This window comes from Schistocerca americana, chromosome 7, assembly GCF_021461395.2.
Source record: "Schistocerca americana isolate TAMUIC-IGC-003095 chromosome 7, iqSchAmer2.1, whole genome shotgun sequence".
In the NCBI taxonomy this organism is placed as follows: Eukaryota; Metazoa; Arthropoda; class Insecta; order Orthoptera; family Acrididae; genus Schistocerca; species Schistocerca americana.
Window position 1 is genome coordinate 373,550,901 of NC_060125.1, and position 16,328 is coordinate 373,567,228.

The window sequence follows — 16,328 nt, forward strand, 5'->3', positions numbered from 1 at the left end:
GATTTATTCTGTAAACAAGGTGAAACATAACTCAGCGTAATCACTCATGTCCAGGTCCATAGCCAAAGTTCATCTCCCATAAACACTGTCATAGTAACAGCGTTGCGACTGAGAGACCTGCTCCGTACTCCAGGAGGCCCCCCAGATGACTCCCCTTCTGGGTGTTTTTTTTTCCCTTAATTGTAATTTCATTTCCCTGTCCCATATGGGCAGGGGAGGGCTGGCAGCAGCACAGTCCACCACTATTCGGCCAAATGGCTTCAACAGAAATACAAGGGGAACTCTTACATAAAAAGCAGGGGTAAAAAGGCGGACATAAAAATACAGTAAATGGAGATGTTGCGAGTTAAAATGTACACTAATGCGGGGACACTGGGGGACAATGCAAAAGTCAACATAAAGTTAAAAGAACACAGTTGGCAATTCATTGCATTCTTAAAATCACTGGAGTTAGGCACAAGGTAAAAGTCGGCCACAGTATATAATTCACACAGAGCAAAACACTTAAAAAACAAACACACTGGAAACGACAAAACACTCACAAAGAATTTTAAAAAACCACTGATAGGGGCTTGCCGAAGAACTGAAGGTTGGAGAGGAGGTAAAAAGAGGGGGGATGGGGAGGCGGCAGGAAGAGGGAAAAGGGGGACAGGGGGCGCCCCAAGAGGCAGGAGACAGGCGGGGTGGGAGATGAAGAGGGAAGAAAAGGCAGGAAAGAGTGCAGAGACACTTTGTAAGTATGCTGTTTAGGTTTTTTATTGGTAACGCCACCTCTGTATGAAAATCACTGGCTGTGCTGTGTGCAGTCTGTGGGTAGTTTGCATTGTTGTCTGCCATTGTAGTGTTGGGCAGAGGCAGCTGGCTGTGAACAGCGCGTAGCGTTGCGCAGTTGGAGGTGACCCGCCAGCAGTGGTGGATGTGGGGAGAGAGATGGCGGAGGTTTGCAATTTGTCATGAACTGATATATATATATTATGACTTGTGATGATATTAAGGTAAATACATTGTTTGTTCTCTATTAATATCTTTCATTTGCTAACTATCCCTATCAGTAGTTAGTGCCTTCCATAGTTTGAATCTTTTATTTAGCTGGCAGTAGCGGCGCTCGCTGTATTGCAGTAGCTTGAGCAGCGAAGATTTTTGTGAGGTAAGTGATTTGTGAAAGGTATAGTTTAATGTTAGTCAGGGCCATTCTTTTGCAGGGATCTTTGATAGTCAGATTGCGTTGCGCTAAAAATATTTTGTGTCAGTTTAAGGACAGTCGTGTATAATTGTTCAAAAAGGGGACGTTTCATATGTCGACCCTTAGCCTAGGATACCTCACTGGAATCTTCTGATTTTTGTTGTAGTTTGTGTAATTAGTGTAGATTTTGTTTATTGGTAGCGCGTAATCATAGAGAGAATTTCCTTTGTAGTTGTAGTTTTTCATTGTTGTACAGTAAAACAGTTATGGCATGCATGTAGATTTGCACCAAGTATTTCGCAGCTGCGCTTGCAATTAACTAGATATTATTTTCAGTGCTATGTTAATGTGTTCTCTTATTTTTGATCTTCAAATTGTGTTTTTCTGTGTTGTCGTGTGAAATACTGTGACAATAATGGCGTGTGAAAAACGTAATACTAGGCTCCAAAGTAAACTGAGAAATGACAGTGAAAATGAAAGCAGTGTGTTAGCGCCACCGAGTAATGAATTAACTGATGTTCAAAGTAGTAATTTGGTAACTGTTCATAGGGAAATGGAGCAGGCGGCAAACAATGGCGTGGACAGTGAAACAATTAGTGAAGAGGGACGCATTATCGATCGATCGGTCGGCAACAGCTCGCCTCAGGAATCCGAAATGACAGGACACAATTTCGCAAATACTGTAGATTCAGGTTTTGGGTCATCACCGTTTTCTCAAATAAGTCAAGACACATTTTCTGCTTGTCAAAATGTGAATGTTGTCGGTGCAAATGCACTGCCGAAAAGCGTAGAGAAACAGATTCCAGACACTAATACATTATTATTGCAATTAATGCAACAAATGGAACAAAATCAGAGACAAACACAGCAACAGTTAGACACAGTGGAACAAAATCTCAAAAAGTTAGACACAGTGGAACAAAATCTTAAAAAGTTAGACTCATTGGAACAAACACTTGAACAAACACGTGAAGATTTAACTACTGAGTTACATAACATTGAATCGAAATGTCAAAAAGTCTGTAATGACGTAAAAACACAAATTTGTGAGCATTTTCAACCTATTTTTTCGCGGCATGAAAATGCATTACAGAATCACGAAGCAGCCATAAAAGAACTGCAAATTATTGTTCATCAAAATCATGAGACCTTGCAAGCTAAATTTGACTCAGTTGCATCTACCGATTCGGTTACGCAACTTGCAAAAACTCAGGAAAACTTTAAGGACACAGTAGATACTCTGAAACTTGGTTCAGAAAAACACACTGAAGAAATAAGTACACTATCGGAGAAAGTAGCCGAACTTTCGGATCAGGTCACTAACTTATCTACAAAGGTAGATGATGATCTGAATGACACAAGACCCGTAGCCTTCACTGACACAGAAGAGTATGAACAAATAAGAAAATTCAAACAAAATCAGAATCAAATTAATACACAACACCAAAGAGAAATCCGGGAAGTACAAGATCAGCTGACACAGGTAATACAAGAATTACGTATTTCAGAGGACACTCGCGCTCCAACACGGGAAGAGGGACTTAGAAATACGGAAAAGACGCAAAATAATAACACAGGGCATTTCGTAAGTTATGAAAGAAACTGGCAATGTGTACCGAATTTCGATATGGAACCGCCGACACGACGTAACAATGACCGATATGCTACTCGCCGACATGATGATTTTGACTATAAGCTGTTCATTACTACACGTAAATTCAAAACATTTAAGAATTCTGGCAACGACATTCATCCACAAGCATGGCTCCATCAATTCTCTCATTGTTTTCCTCCCAACTGGTCGTTGGAACACAGATTAGAATTTATGTGTGGCTACTTGGAGAATGAACCAGCTGTAAGAATGCGATCGGTAATTCACGATTGCCACAGTGAAGGAGAGTTTTACCATGCCTTCCTCTCAGCATATTGGTCTCAAGCCACACAAGACCGTGTAAAACATAGCATCATAATGATGAAACGTTTCGAACAATCTGAATTTTCCAGTCTTATGAAATATTTTGAAGACATGTTGCATAAGAATCAGTATCTTTCAAACCCATACAGCCCCTCAGAACTCATCCGCATTTGCTTAATCAAACTGCCTGAACATTTACGACATATTATTTTGGCAGGACGTTGCAAAGACGACATTGAAGCATTTCAGGGACTCTTACAAGAATTAGAAATTGACACTGACAATCGCGGAACGCGAAACCAGGAACACAACAATTACAGGTCACATCCGTCGCAATTCCGCGATGAAAGAAACAATAACTGGACACGACAAGTCTGTTCTTACAACGCAAATCGTGACCAAAACAGACACCACCCATATGACAACCATTGGCAGTGTAATAGTTACAGAGAAAGATCGCATTTCCGTAGAAATGAATATGACAGAGATAACCATAGAAATAGACAATATGGTAACCAAAACAATTATTATCAAGGGAGGCAGAATAACTTCAGACGCAACAGTTCGGCGCAGAGTTACGATTCAGGGAGAAATTCTCCACCACATGACCGACAAACAAGAAACTATGTAAACTACCGACAAAACGACAGACCTGAATTCCATCAGAACTGGCGAGCTTTAAACAGAGCTGGGCCCTCTCGGCAAGGCGAATTTGTGGAAGTTAGGCCTCCTAATCCCAGTAACGACGCGCGCCAACAATGGAACAGACAATGACTCGCACAGCAGGCAGCCACGTGCGCCGGCTGGCTCCGAGAAAAATAACATTATACTGGTACTGCTAATGAGATTTTAATGCAACATTTTGGTTTACTTGAAAATACATTCGGAATTAAAGTACTTTCTGTGAGATACCAGATGACACAGTGGTTAGTTTATGTGACAGCTACACGATTTTTATCACGACGCTACTAATGAGTGACAATTTACAATGTTGCTTTTGCGGTGTATCTGTTTTATATCTGCACAGTTTTTTCTGAATTCTTCTGGAAAGTAAAACAGGTTTTAGTAGTAACTTTTGTGGTATAGCAACAATGAGACAGCCTTTTTTGTGGCACAACAATACGTTACTGTACAGTACTTTCTTCATCACGCCAATAACCATAATAGCTATGATATCTATACGCAAAGCATTTCACTTTTGTTTATCATGAGGTAAGTACATTGACTTCTGCAGAACTTAGCTTTCGGAGGACGATAACTACGACACTTCCACAGAGATTATGTTACAAGACGCACAGTTTAGCGCTACAGTACACGTATTTGAGTGATCAATTTTATACTTAAAACATTTATTTTTAAAGATTTTTGAATTACAAAGAAAGTTTTGCGTGATACATTTCATTCCATTGCTGTAATCTGTAACACCTGAGGGTATAATTACATTAATCCTCAGGGGGGTACACGCTTACTTTGTGTACCATGTGTGTGGCAACCACAAGGAACCCTAGCTAATATGGTATTTGCTTATACAACTTTACACATCGGTACCATATTTCTCTAACACAGAATTACACAGCTATCTGATTATTTGACAGAGAAACAAACATTCTTTTTACTACATCTGTGACACATGTTTACGCAATTACACAGTTGGGTAACTTCACACTTATGAAACTGTTATTTGTCTGTACTTTGAGAAACGCTCATATTTTTCGGAATCATTGTGATACTATGAGAGCTTTGAATGACGTATTTCGTATGGATTCATGATTTTTAAAGTACGTTTGAGGCAGATGACACTTTTGACATGAGCAGAGAATTTTTTTACGTTTTGAAATTATTGGAGGAAGTTACGACGATTTTAAGATTTGACTGAAGTGTTATGATGTTATTATTACGACGACGATGTGTATTATGTTGTTGAGGAATGTTTATTATGCTACGTATTTCTCACGATGAAATATTGAAGAAGTGTTGACGAATATGTATAATGAGGTAAGGAATAATGAGTAGTGTTTAGGGACTCTGATTTATGAAAAGGATGTTGGAAACCAAGAAACGTACTTTAAGAGTTATGAAATGTGTGACTGTATCACAATGCTGACGAATATTTTTTTTTGGACACTTATATTTATAGGATTTTGTTTCTACAGATTTGCAACGCTAATTCTTGACCTGTGAAATATTTTTAAATGAGACTGCAACGGTAGCAGAATCTCCTGTCGTAAATATTTCCGTACGAAAGTTAAGTGACCACCTGCACGTAATGCGTCGCGGGCACCCAGCTGTGTCAGACGCCTGGAGAAAAAGCCATTATTGCGAGCCCTTTTCAGCGGCACAGGTAGAAAAAAAAAAGGGGGACGTGGGACGTGTCAAACACCTGGAGAACAAGCCATTAGGGTGTGCCTTTCATCGCTAATGCGACACCCTCGTTACTTGAAAACATATGATTACTCGCACTTTGTGCTAATTACTGAAATGCTTATGAATTGATGGGAAATATTCGTACATCTGCACACCTGATTATGACAAGCGTCTTTCTATGAGAGTTGAGAGAATTTCTACTAACTTATGAAATGTCACATGACTACTGAATGATATTTTTATGCTTTGCTTTTCATAGTTGCTTATTTCATTTGATATCTGGTTTCCAGCTGTGTTGCAGCATTGCTTTTGTAAAATGAAATGCATTTGCTAATGTGAACACTTTCTGTCAACAGATCTATTAAATAATTATTTTATGATCCACATTCTTTAAAAAAGGAGCACTTGGAATGGAGAGAACAATATGAAGGGACTAATACGAGTAACTGCATCTATAATTTTCTTTTCAAGTACTTGGTAATTTCTTTTGTAGAATAAATTGTGATGCATCACTCTAATGTTAAGATGTGACATAGGTATTAGACATGGCCATTTTAGTGTAATATTTTTTCTGCTTGCGCTATGTCATGTTTAGGTATAAGTTGCTGCTGTTTGCCAGGCCTAGTGTTATTGAATTTGACTTTTGCTCATTTATGCTGCTAGCTTTGCCAATCTGTATTTTTTGTCATTGCTGCTTGTGTTAATTGTTTTGTGCTGCTGCATTGCCTCGTCCCTTAGTTTAGCATCTGAGCTCAGTAGATTTAAGTTAGCTTAAGAGGGGGTAGACTATGTAAGAAACTGACTATGGAGAATAGGTAAAGAAATGCATTGAGAAAACAGGTTTAGGTAGGATTTTCTTGGAAATAAATGTTGAGGTAAGAAATGTATGAACATATAAATACAGAAAGCATGCTTAGATAGAATTTTTTGGGTGGAAACAAAGGATGAAATAAGAGGAAAGATATATGAAGTTTTAGGTTGGACTGCAGTACCACATGTTACACTGAAAATGAACCCTGTCCTTTCCCTTTTGTGTTATCCCACTATATGTTTGTGTACCCTTGTGTATTTGTTTTCTTCCTGTCTCTGTGTACAGTTTCATAGAATTTTTTTCTCTTTTAATATTAAGCTACATTCACTATGATGAGGAATACTGTTATCCTCGAATATAATTGGCATTAATAATATGTTATTTACTTTGTAAAGATGTTAGATATTGTTAATTCCGTTCTGTTTAATGCTCATGTGTGAAGTTGATGTTTCGAAAGTTATTGTGATCCTTTATGTATGTACTCATGTCATAATTCCACTGATGTATATGTTTATTTCTATTCTTTTGTAAAGCCTGTACTACAAATGTTATCTGTATTATTATGTTCTTTAATGATGTATTTTGTACCTTTGTAATTGTATTTTCATGTTGTAAATTTATAAAATTGTAATTGACACCAGATCATCTTATTATTAACTTGTAAGTTACATTTCACTGCACACGTTTCTGTTGGTCATAGTATATGGACAATATGTGAGAAGTTGGGACTGTTAGTGTTTGCACGTGTGTTTATAATTCAGCAAGGGACTGGATAACAGCATTGCTGGTTCTAAGGACAATTCCAGAAACTTTGTGAGTGCACAAGTGGTGGTTTATGGACTTGCTATATTATCCGCAAGACTCTTCAATGGTGATTGTGCACCTGCACAGTCACAACAGATGGCTGCTGGCTATTTCTACAAGGACTGCAGTGGGTCTGCACCTCTGGTGGCCCACCAATACCATTATCTCTACAAGGACTGCAGTGGGTCTGCACCTCTGGTGGCCCACCAATATCGTAATCTCTACCAGGACTACGGTGGGTCTGCTCTGTGATGACCTACCTACCAATATTCATCAAAACTTCGACTGACTCTGCAGTGGGTTTGCTCTGTTGTGGCCCACTACCTGTCAGCATGTCGAGAGTCAGCACTGTCTTTCCGTTGGAAGGACAACACTACTTCTTCAAGACAGCATGGAAATCCACTACTTCTGTGTGCATTTTCTTTTACTGCTCAGACTTTGAGAAAAACACTGCTATTTTACTGTGATGAATCAGGACTATCTTTATGGACTGTGAGAAAATTTTAGCTTTTGACCAACATTGTATCAATAAGTGTGTGCATTTGATTTCTTTGTTATTGTAATTATGAAAAAATTTTTTTCAAATCTGTATTGGCCACTGCCCAATCCAATATGTAAAAATTTTTGTGGGGAGCATGGGGGCTATGTAAGTATGCTGTTTAGGTTTTTTATTGGTAACGCCACCTCTGTATGAAAATCACTGGCTGTGCTGTGTGCAGTCTGTGGGTAGTTTGCATTGTTGTCTGCCATTGTAGTGTTGGGCAGAGGCAGCTGGCTGTGAACAGCGCGTAGCGTTGCGCAGTTGGAGGTGACCCGCCAGCAGTGGTGGATGTGGGGAGAGAGATGGCGGAGGTTTGCAATTTGTCATGAACTGATATATATATATTATGACTTGTGATGATATTAAGGTAAATACATTGTTTGTTCTCTATTAATATCTTTCATTTGCTAACTATCCCTATCAGTAGTTAGTGCCTTCCATAGTTTGAATCTTTTATTTAGCTGGCAGTAGTGGCGCTCGCTGTATTGCAGTAGCTTGAGCAGCGAAGATTTTTGTGAGGTAAGTGATTTGTGAAAGGTATAGTTTAATGTTAGTCAGGGCCATTCTTTTGCAGGGATCTTTGATAGTCAGATTGCGTTGCGCTAAAAATATTTTGTGTCAGTTTAAGGACAGTCGTGTATAATTGTTCAAAAAGGGGACGTTTCAACTTCATGGGAGCGTAGGAGAGGGAGGGGGTGTAGGAGGGCGAAAGCCGCTCAGGAGAAGGAAGGGGGAGGTGAGGGAGCCCTGAAGAGGAGGCAGGAGGAAGGTGGGGTTAGAGGTGGTAGGAGGGGTAGACGTGAGGGCGAAGTTCATCATCCAGGAGGGGTAGGTGCTGGAAGTTGCATTGGGTAAGGAGGTGGAGGATGTGGAGATGGAGAGAGGGCGGGACACAATAGTAAAGGCACGGCAACAGGCTGGGGGTGGAGAGGAAGGGGGACACCAGGGGGTGGGGGGGGGGGATCGAGTCGGCTGGCAATATACAGGGTGCAGATCCCTTCTGGGCTGTGGACATGACTTAATCATGTGGGGCTGCATCCTGATTGGCTACGTCGACTCCATCAGTTTGACTGCTGCAACTCTGGTGGCGCCCCCACTGGGACCACTTTGGAGTATGTTCCGCTGCTGGCACTGGAGCATTGGCACACGGTGCTCGAGAAGGCGGTGGCAGCGTCTTATGTGCAGTGATCGTGCTGTATGAATGCACGGCACAACCTCTTCTGTTTCGGTTTTCATTTTAACTGTGTTGTGTAGATTGTGTACTGTCTGAGCATCCATTGTTTTGTACTGTGTTGATTCCTTGTGCTCAATGTGCCTGTAGCTGTCTCCTCTCTGAAAATGTTGAAGCTGTGTCTGACACCGGATTCTGATTTTGATTTTGAGGTCTAGATCGAGGTAGTGCATTGTTTCTTACCTTTCCGTAGTGAATCGTACCTTGTTTTCTGTGTTATTTATCAGCCTGTGTAAACTGTTCAAAGTCTCCCTTCGCGATTTTCTGTCTGCATGGGAAGGTCAATCTCAGGAAGAGCTGTAGGCACTCTTATACGGTTTACGCTAGTAGATAGACTGATTCATGAGAAAGGTTTGTGTGTATAACTTATCTATAAGTATTTCGTGTAAATTGGCTGAACTATGTTGAATTAAAGTCTCTCATCATGTTGTTCTATCTGCAAATGAAGGCTAATCTCAACCCGCCCATATTCCTGCACTCGTTGGCTACCCCTCTTCCGGGATATGGGGAGGTGTAATGGATTAAGGATGAGGACTGATGTGCTGGATAGCCTGGATGATGTTTTTAGGCAGCTTGGCACATCTGACTAGATACATACTGGACTGGTCACCAGATGTCGTGTCGCTTGAAGACAGCTGTGGCGCACTAATTAAGTCTCTGTGGATAAGAGATGGTTACAGAACTGGCATCTGGCCACCCTCTACAACCAATACTACTAAATCGGGTAGATAACAATTCGACCACGTGAAGATGTGGGATAAGGCCGGGAAAAAGCAAGAATTAGAAGAAGCAAAGCCTAATCTGAGGAACTGCTGTAGGGATTTTGATACTCCAGCTGTAAATACTTAGGGCTACATCTGTGAAATCGGGTCGAGTCGCTAGTTTATTATAATTTTACTCCTCGATTTTGTTTGGCCATTCGACCATTTTACAGTGATACTTGTAAAACAAACATAAGACAAAAAGTGTTCGAGTTGAGGTGTCCTTCTTGTGCCTGCACATATGTTACGAAAACAATGTTTCTACTTCAGCACTGAGCACTCCATCTTCAGGCCATAAGTGGCCCCTCTGGACTATCCGACCGCCGTGTCATCCTCAGCTGAGGATGCAGGTGGGAGGGGCGTGTGGTCAGCACATTGCTCCCCCAGTCGTTAGGATGGTTTTCTTTGACCGGAGCCACTACTATTCGCTCGAGTAGCTCCTCAGTTGGCATCACAAGGCTGAATGCACCCAAAAAAATGGCAACAGTGCATGGCAGCCCGGACGGTCACCCATCCAAGTGCCACCCACCACCCGACAGTGCTTAACTTCAGTGAGCTGACAGGAACCTGTGTATCCACTGCTGCAGGGCCGTTGTCTTTTCTACTTCAGTGGTGTTGATAAATATATGGGTCGTCTCGCCAGTCAGCCAGACATAACCTTACAAAGCGTGCTTATTGCTTGTTTCAGACACTTTGAAGGTTTGTGCCTCTGACCTACTGATACGCATTCTGTACAGGCTCTCCCGAATTTCTTGGACTAGATTTTCTGATCGAGATGATAGGGTGGAAACGGATTAGTTCTTTTCCCAAGAATGCCAGTTCTGCAGATTTTGCAAGAGATATTCTGTGTACTGACTGTGTGTGTCAGCAGCTACTGTATACACACATAAATTGTATATCACAAACCACTTCACTATCCACTCACTAAGCACAAAGTATAAAACATTCTAAGAACAAAGTAAATGGTTTTAGGAACGTTATGAAAGAAGACACACAGAAAAATGTCTTTTCTGGAATATAACAGTAACAGTCATATTAACGTACTGAAATCATCGCCCACGTAAGCCGGTTATTACTTAAAGCAGCCAAAAACACTGCACCTGCTATTAGACAACCGAATACAGATCTATTAGATTTACTTCGCCAGACACTGCATGCAGCACGATTCGAGATTAGTTTAAAAAATCTCGTCCCTAGACAGACTACAGAATTCACCAGCTCACAGGAAGTGGTAATTTTCTTGTCTACAATGGCGCTCCTAGAAAAACAAGAAAATTTTGAGATGACTTGATAAGACTGTGATTTAGGGCAATGCCAGAGTTGAAAGAAGCCATGAATAGCAGAAAAACGTCCTAAGACCGACTGAGGGCACAACCCTGCCCTTTGCTTTTCTATTCCAATACTCACTCGCATGACTTCCCATATGTTGTTCTGGTACTCCTTACACTAGATATACAATGATGAATACTTTTTGACGTGACGGTCAGATTACTGTTGCGGAAGAGGTCCTAAAAATTAGGATTGGAAGTAAAAGTACAGAAAACGAATGGCTCTTTTAGTTATCTTATTTTTATGTATTTTTACTTTATTATTTATCAGGTTCCCCGCGACCATGCAAACAAAAGCTACTTGTTCAAGGAACGAATGAGTACGTAGTCTATAAAACAGTTTAATAAAATATGAAGAAATGGCGGCGGAGTTTACGAACAGATAACACATTACAGAAAAACTTCTCATCTACAGTGAGGAATTCATGTACAGATTAGGAGTGTGCCACAACGAAATCTCTCAACATAGGTTTGAATACTTGGGGTTTTATCACTCAATTTTTTTCAGATGTTCTGGAAGCCTGTCGAAAATTAAACACACTGAGTAGTGTACACCTTTCTGTAGAATGCTTAAGGAAGTGTTATGTAATGAAATTTGTCATTAAACATATATCACTTTTTCAAGCCAACAGCTCAATTCATGGAATCAATACTAGAAATAAGAATAATCTTCACAAGGATTTAAAGTAACTTAGTCTTGTACAAAAAGGTGTGCATTATTCAGGAACACACATTTTCAATAACTTGCCAGCAGCCATAAAAAGCTTAACAACTAATGAAATTCAGTTTAAGAGAAGCCTAAAGGATTTATTGGTGGCCAACTCCTTCTACTCCATTGATGAATTTCTCAGTAAAACTAACTGATTTGTGTATATATATATATATAAGTACAATATAACTTCTGCGCAATTTCAGTGTAGTAATGTGCTCATTGTAAATGTGTGTGTGTGTGTGTGTGTGTGTGTGTGTGTAAGTACAATCTAACTTCTGCACCATTCCAGTGCAGTAATGTGTTCGTTGTAAATAAGTATTATAGTAGTTGGATTACATGTTTATTACCTTATAAATAAATAAAAAACTTTTTATTTTAAATTCAGTGCATTAGTACTTGTAAAATGACTTTCATATAGTGTTCATTAAAAAATGACGTTCATTCCACTTGTGACCTGTGGAATGGTACATTAGCTTATTTGTTTTAGTTGTAAATATTTGTCACGTATTGTTGTTTTTCTGACATGTTCCACATCCTGGAGGACCTCCTCACTACGGATCAATTGGAATGAAAGTAAATCTAATCTAATGTAAATGGAAATGTTTTTTGTGTCTCGTTTTCCTTGAATGAATGTTGGAGATTCTTCTGAATGAGCCAGTACCGTCAACAACAAATAGCATGATGTAATATATGTAAGGGGGTGGTTAAATAATTCCTGGCAAATATCATGATTTTTTTCATTGTCCTGATAAATGATAGATTTGGCACTTAGAACCCTTTCTCTTGCAGCGCGACAGATTCTAAGCTCTGACACCTTTCTGCACCCACTTCAGATCACAGCTCGACCTATAAGTCCCCATTTGGCATTTCAGTGCAGAAGTTTCAGTCCATCTACCTCGACAGGCTATGCTCTGCATTGATAAGAACTGGTTCAACCAACGAAGAAACATCGTTGAAGAAACGTCGACTAAGTACTTACCAAACAAAGGTCACATAACTCAAGCCTGCAGACATATTCTATAAGATCGTAAGAAAATATCAGGGGTTCGGGATATCAATAACCACCGTAAAAGATTTAAAGTTTAATTAATTAGGTTTTATTGCCTCTGAAGCAAGTTTAAAATGGCTATCAAGTACGTGTTTACTGACGAAACTATTGTCATTGCAAATTGGTTTCTCTTTTACTACTTCACACGAAAGCAACCAGAATTTTATAAGTCTGACACGAATAATTTCTTCGTTCAACAGAGTCACTGACCCGCAGCTATTCACGAGTTACTACATAAAGTCGTTCGGTGGTCTTATTAAAAAAAAAGTGCTCGCCATAATGACCCGAGAATGATCACGAAACATCTCACCCGGAGTTGTTATACCACAAGGAAGTTCACAAGCAAATAACTTCCAATCGAATTCCCTTCAATTCTCCGAACTTTCAAGAAAATGTTTAAAACTGTAGGCGCTTCATATTTACCGTAAACGAACCGGTAGAACGAATTCGTTTTAACTGAAATTTGTGTGGCGCGTTTCCACAATAAGACGGTTCCCGAGCAGCTGCTCGAGTCACAGAAGCGCATTACAAAGCGCTACACGATGTGCCGGAAAGCTTAATTCCTATCGGCTGATGATCCGAGGGGCCAATCAGAACAGCTCCTGCCTCAAATACTCCTGGTAATTTCTCTATCATCCAACAGGATTACAGAAAGCAAATTATGTAAGAATTTCTGAATTTTTGAAACAAAATTTAAATGAAACAAACTAAACTGCAAGCTATCCCTAGAAATGAAACATTAATTACTTTTACAACTAAATTTTCTTCTGGCTGCTTTTATACAAAAACATGCACACTGGACATATGTTGCATGACTCATGATCTCACAACGACATTGTCGCATATACTGTAGATACGAGGGTTGGAACTTAAACAGTGGCAACTTTTTATTCACAACCGATACAAAAGTGTTACATGTTTGCACCTGTTTCTGTCCTTCAAAGTAGTCACCAGCGTTGTGTAGAACCCTTGCCAGCGATGTGGAAGACGTAGCATACTGTCAGCAGAGCTTGTTCTGATGATGGTACGAATGGAGCGGTCTACGCCCTGTCGTATCTTTGGAACAGTTCTGAAGCGATTGCCGTGAAGTGTTTCCTTCGTCTTCGGAATCAATTCAAAGTCACAAGGACTTAAGTCCGGGGAGTATGGTGATGGTACAGTATTTTCCAATCCCATCGACAAAACAGAGCAGCCACAGCTTGCGCTGTATGCGCCAGCGGATTATCGTACAAAATGATGGGTGGGTTGCGCAGAAAGTTTCGCCGCTCCTTTCGCAAAGCTGGTCGCAGGTGATGCTCCAAAAACGAATAGTAACACTGTCCATTGACGGTCTGCCGTGGAGGAACGTAATGCGTTAGGATAACACCATCACAGTCGTACACGAGAATCACCATAACCTGAGCATACTGGGGCTCTGACGCACTTTCGACTTTCGCGGCGACCCATAAAGATGCCATTCGTTGGATTGGCGTTTCAGTTTTGGCTCTTACGATGTGGCCCATGTGTTACAATACAGCGTAAGAAAGTCTCTCCTTCGCGCTCATAGCGCTCAAGTGCGTCTGCATCCATTTCTGCATTTCCGTCAAGTCATGCGGAACCCTTTGTATGCAATTTTACGCATGCCCAGGCGTTCCTGCCACAGTTTGCCGACCTTCGTTGAAGGCTTTTACCCAACGTGCCACTGTTCTGTACGGTAATGCTGATTCTCCGCACGCCTCTTGAAGACCTTGATGACACTGTCGCGCTGTACGACCTCTGGCACATTCCATCTTGATCCAACTCCGTTGTTCCTGTTTTGAAAACATAGTGACACCCTTACGTTAGGCGGATCGCTCACAAGTGACTGCATTTCCCTCGACTGTGCGCACGCCGGTGACGTGGGACGGGCGAGTCCATTTGCTCGGAGGTAAGGTAGGTATGTCAACAACGTGTGCTATCAGCGACAATAGTAGATTCCATTGCGTAGTGTCTCCACAGCAGTCTTGCCACTATTTAAGTTCCAAACTACGTAGTTTCATGGGAATTTCTCTAGTATTTGGATATCATGAACGCGTGAGCACCTTTGTACTGTTTGAAATTATAAGCGACCAGTGTAATCGAATATGCTGTGTTTCCTAGAGTCTTGCTTGGATCTTCTCTGCTTTGCAAGATGCGAGGGAGACGAGGCGCACCGTTAATCGCGAGATGAGGAGATCAGTAGTTGCAGTGGTGTGTCATGGGTAGTAGCAGGGCAATAGACCGAATGGTGCGGTTGCTGTTATATTCTGAGGATGTGGAACATGTTGATTTACTGATTTATTATTTGAGATGAGGAAAGACAATGAAAAATTTTGAAAATAATATTTTATTATGATTATTTTAATGAATAATAGAAGAGGATTAAGGTAATCGATTTTAAATTTTGTACTTTATTGTGGCAGCTTGTAGTTACGCATTCTTGGTTCAGACATCCAGAGACTTGAGTATATGGAAAGATAAAGAGTGATGCATAATTTTCAATTTGAATTCGAGGTAAGATTAACGGTTGAATTTTTAATGTCATTTTTTACGAGTTGCATATTTGGAAAGATCTCATGTAATGTTAAAGACTACTTACGTTTGTCCACTCAAGAGCTGGAAATTTTTCGTATTTTAATGTTTGTGAAGCAAAGAAAGAGATAATTTTTTTTTCGATATAGAACTTTCCTAATCGGAAAACTAATTCCATCTGATGTTATAATTTATCCCAAGTCACTGTCCACATCCAAAGTCCATGTCACAATATGTGCTATCGTTCTTACTTTTTCGTATTTGTTATGAACTAAGTATGCTTCTGCCCCCCCCCCCTTTTTTTTTTTTTTTTTTTTTTCAAAGAGAGAGCACTGCACCAGGTGCATCTCAATAGTTAGTTGTAGCTCAGCAAATGCGACGCGCTTTCGAGACAAAGGCAAGGTCATGTTGTTTCCATTGTGCAACATGCGAGCCAAAATTAAGTAATAAAAAAGGGAACATTGAGTTTCAAATAATATTCTTGCCATTACGAATGTCTGAACAGACAGCTTACATTGATAGGAAGCAACATTTTTTTGAATAACAACAATCATTATTTTTATTAAGATAAGTTTCAATACTTTCACACAGTTTTTAATAAAATAAAACATCCACACTTTAGGCCCATACACTCTCTCAGCCTCTTCACAACACTCACACAGCAAAACATAATTGAATAATTATTTTAAAGTGATTATTTTTACATCATCCAATTATTGTAACGCAAGCAAACAAAATTCTAGAAAGACAATGTATATGAGCTGAATGTTTTTGATTATAGTTTTAAATGAGATTATAAGTGAATGCATTACAATCTCTAGCTCTGTTTTAAAGTAACATAAAAGTTATTATGTGTTTTAGGTAAAAATTTTACATCTTCGAAAGTATTGAAGGTATTGATCTGAGGTTTTAACGGTATTGTTGTAATAACAGTACATGTCTGTATATGGAGTTAGAAAAGATCGAATAAAATTTTAATATTATTTATTTTCTTTCACAGGGAGTTAGGGTAACGTACCGATCGCACATCAAGCCAGTCCACTGCTCCAGCGCTCAACATCAGCTGCTCGAATGTAGGACAAAAGAACTACTCTCTCTCTC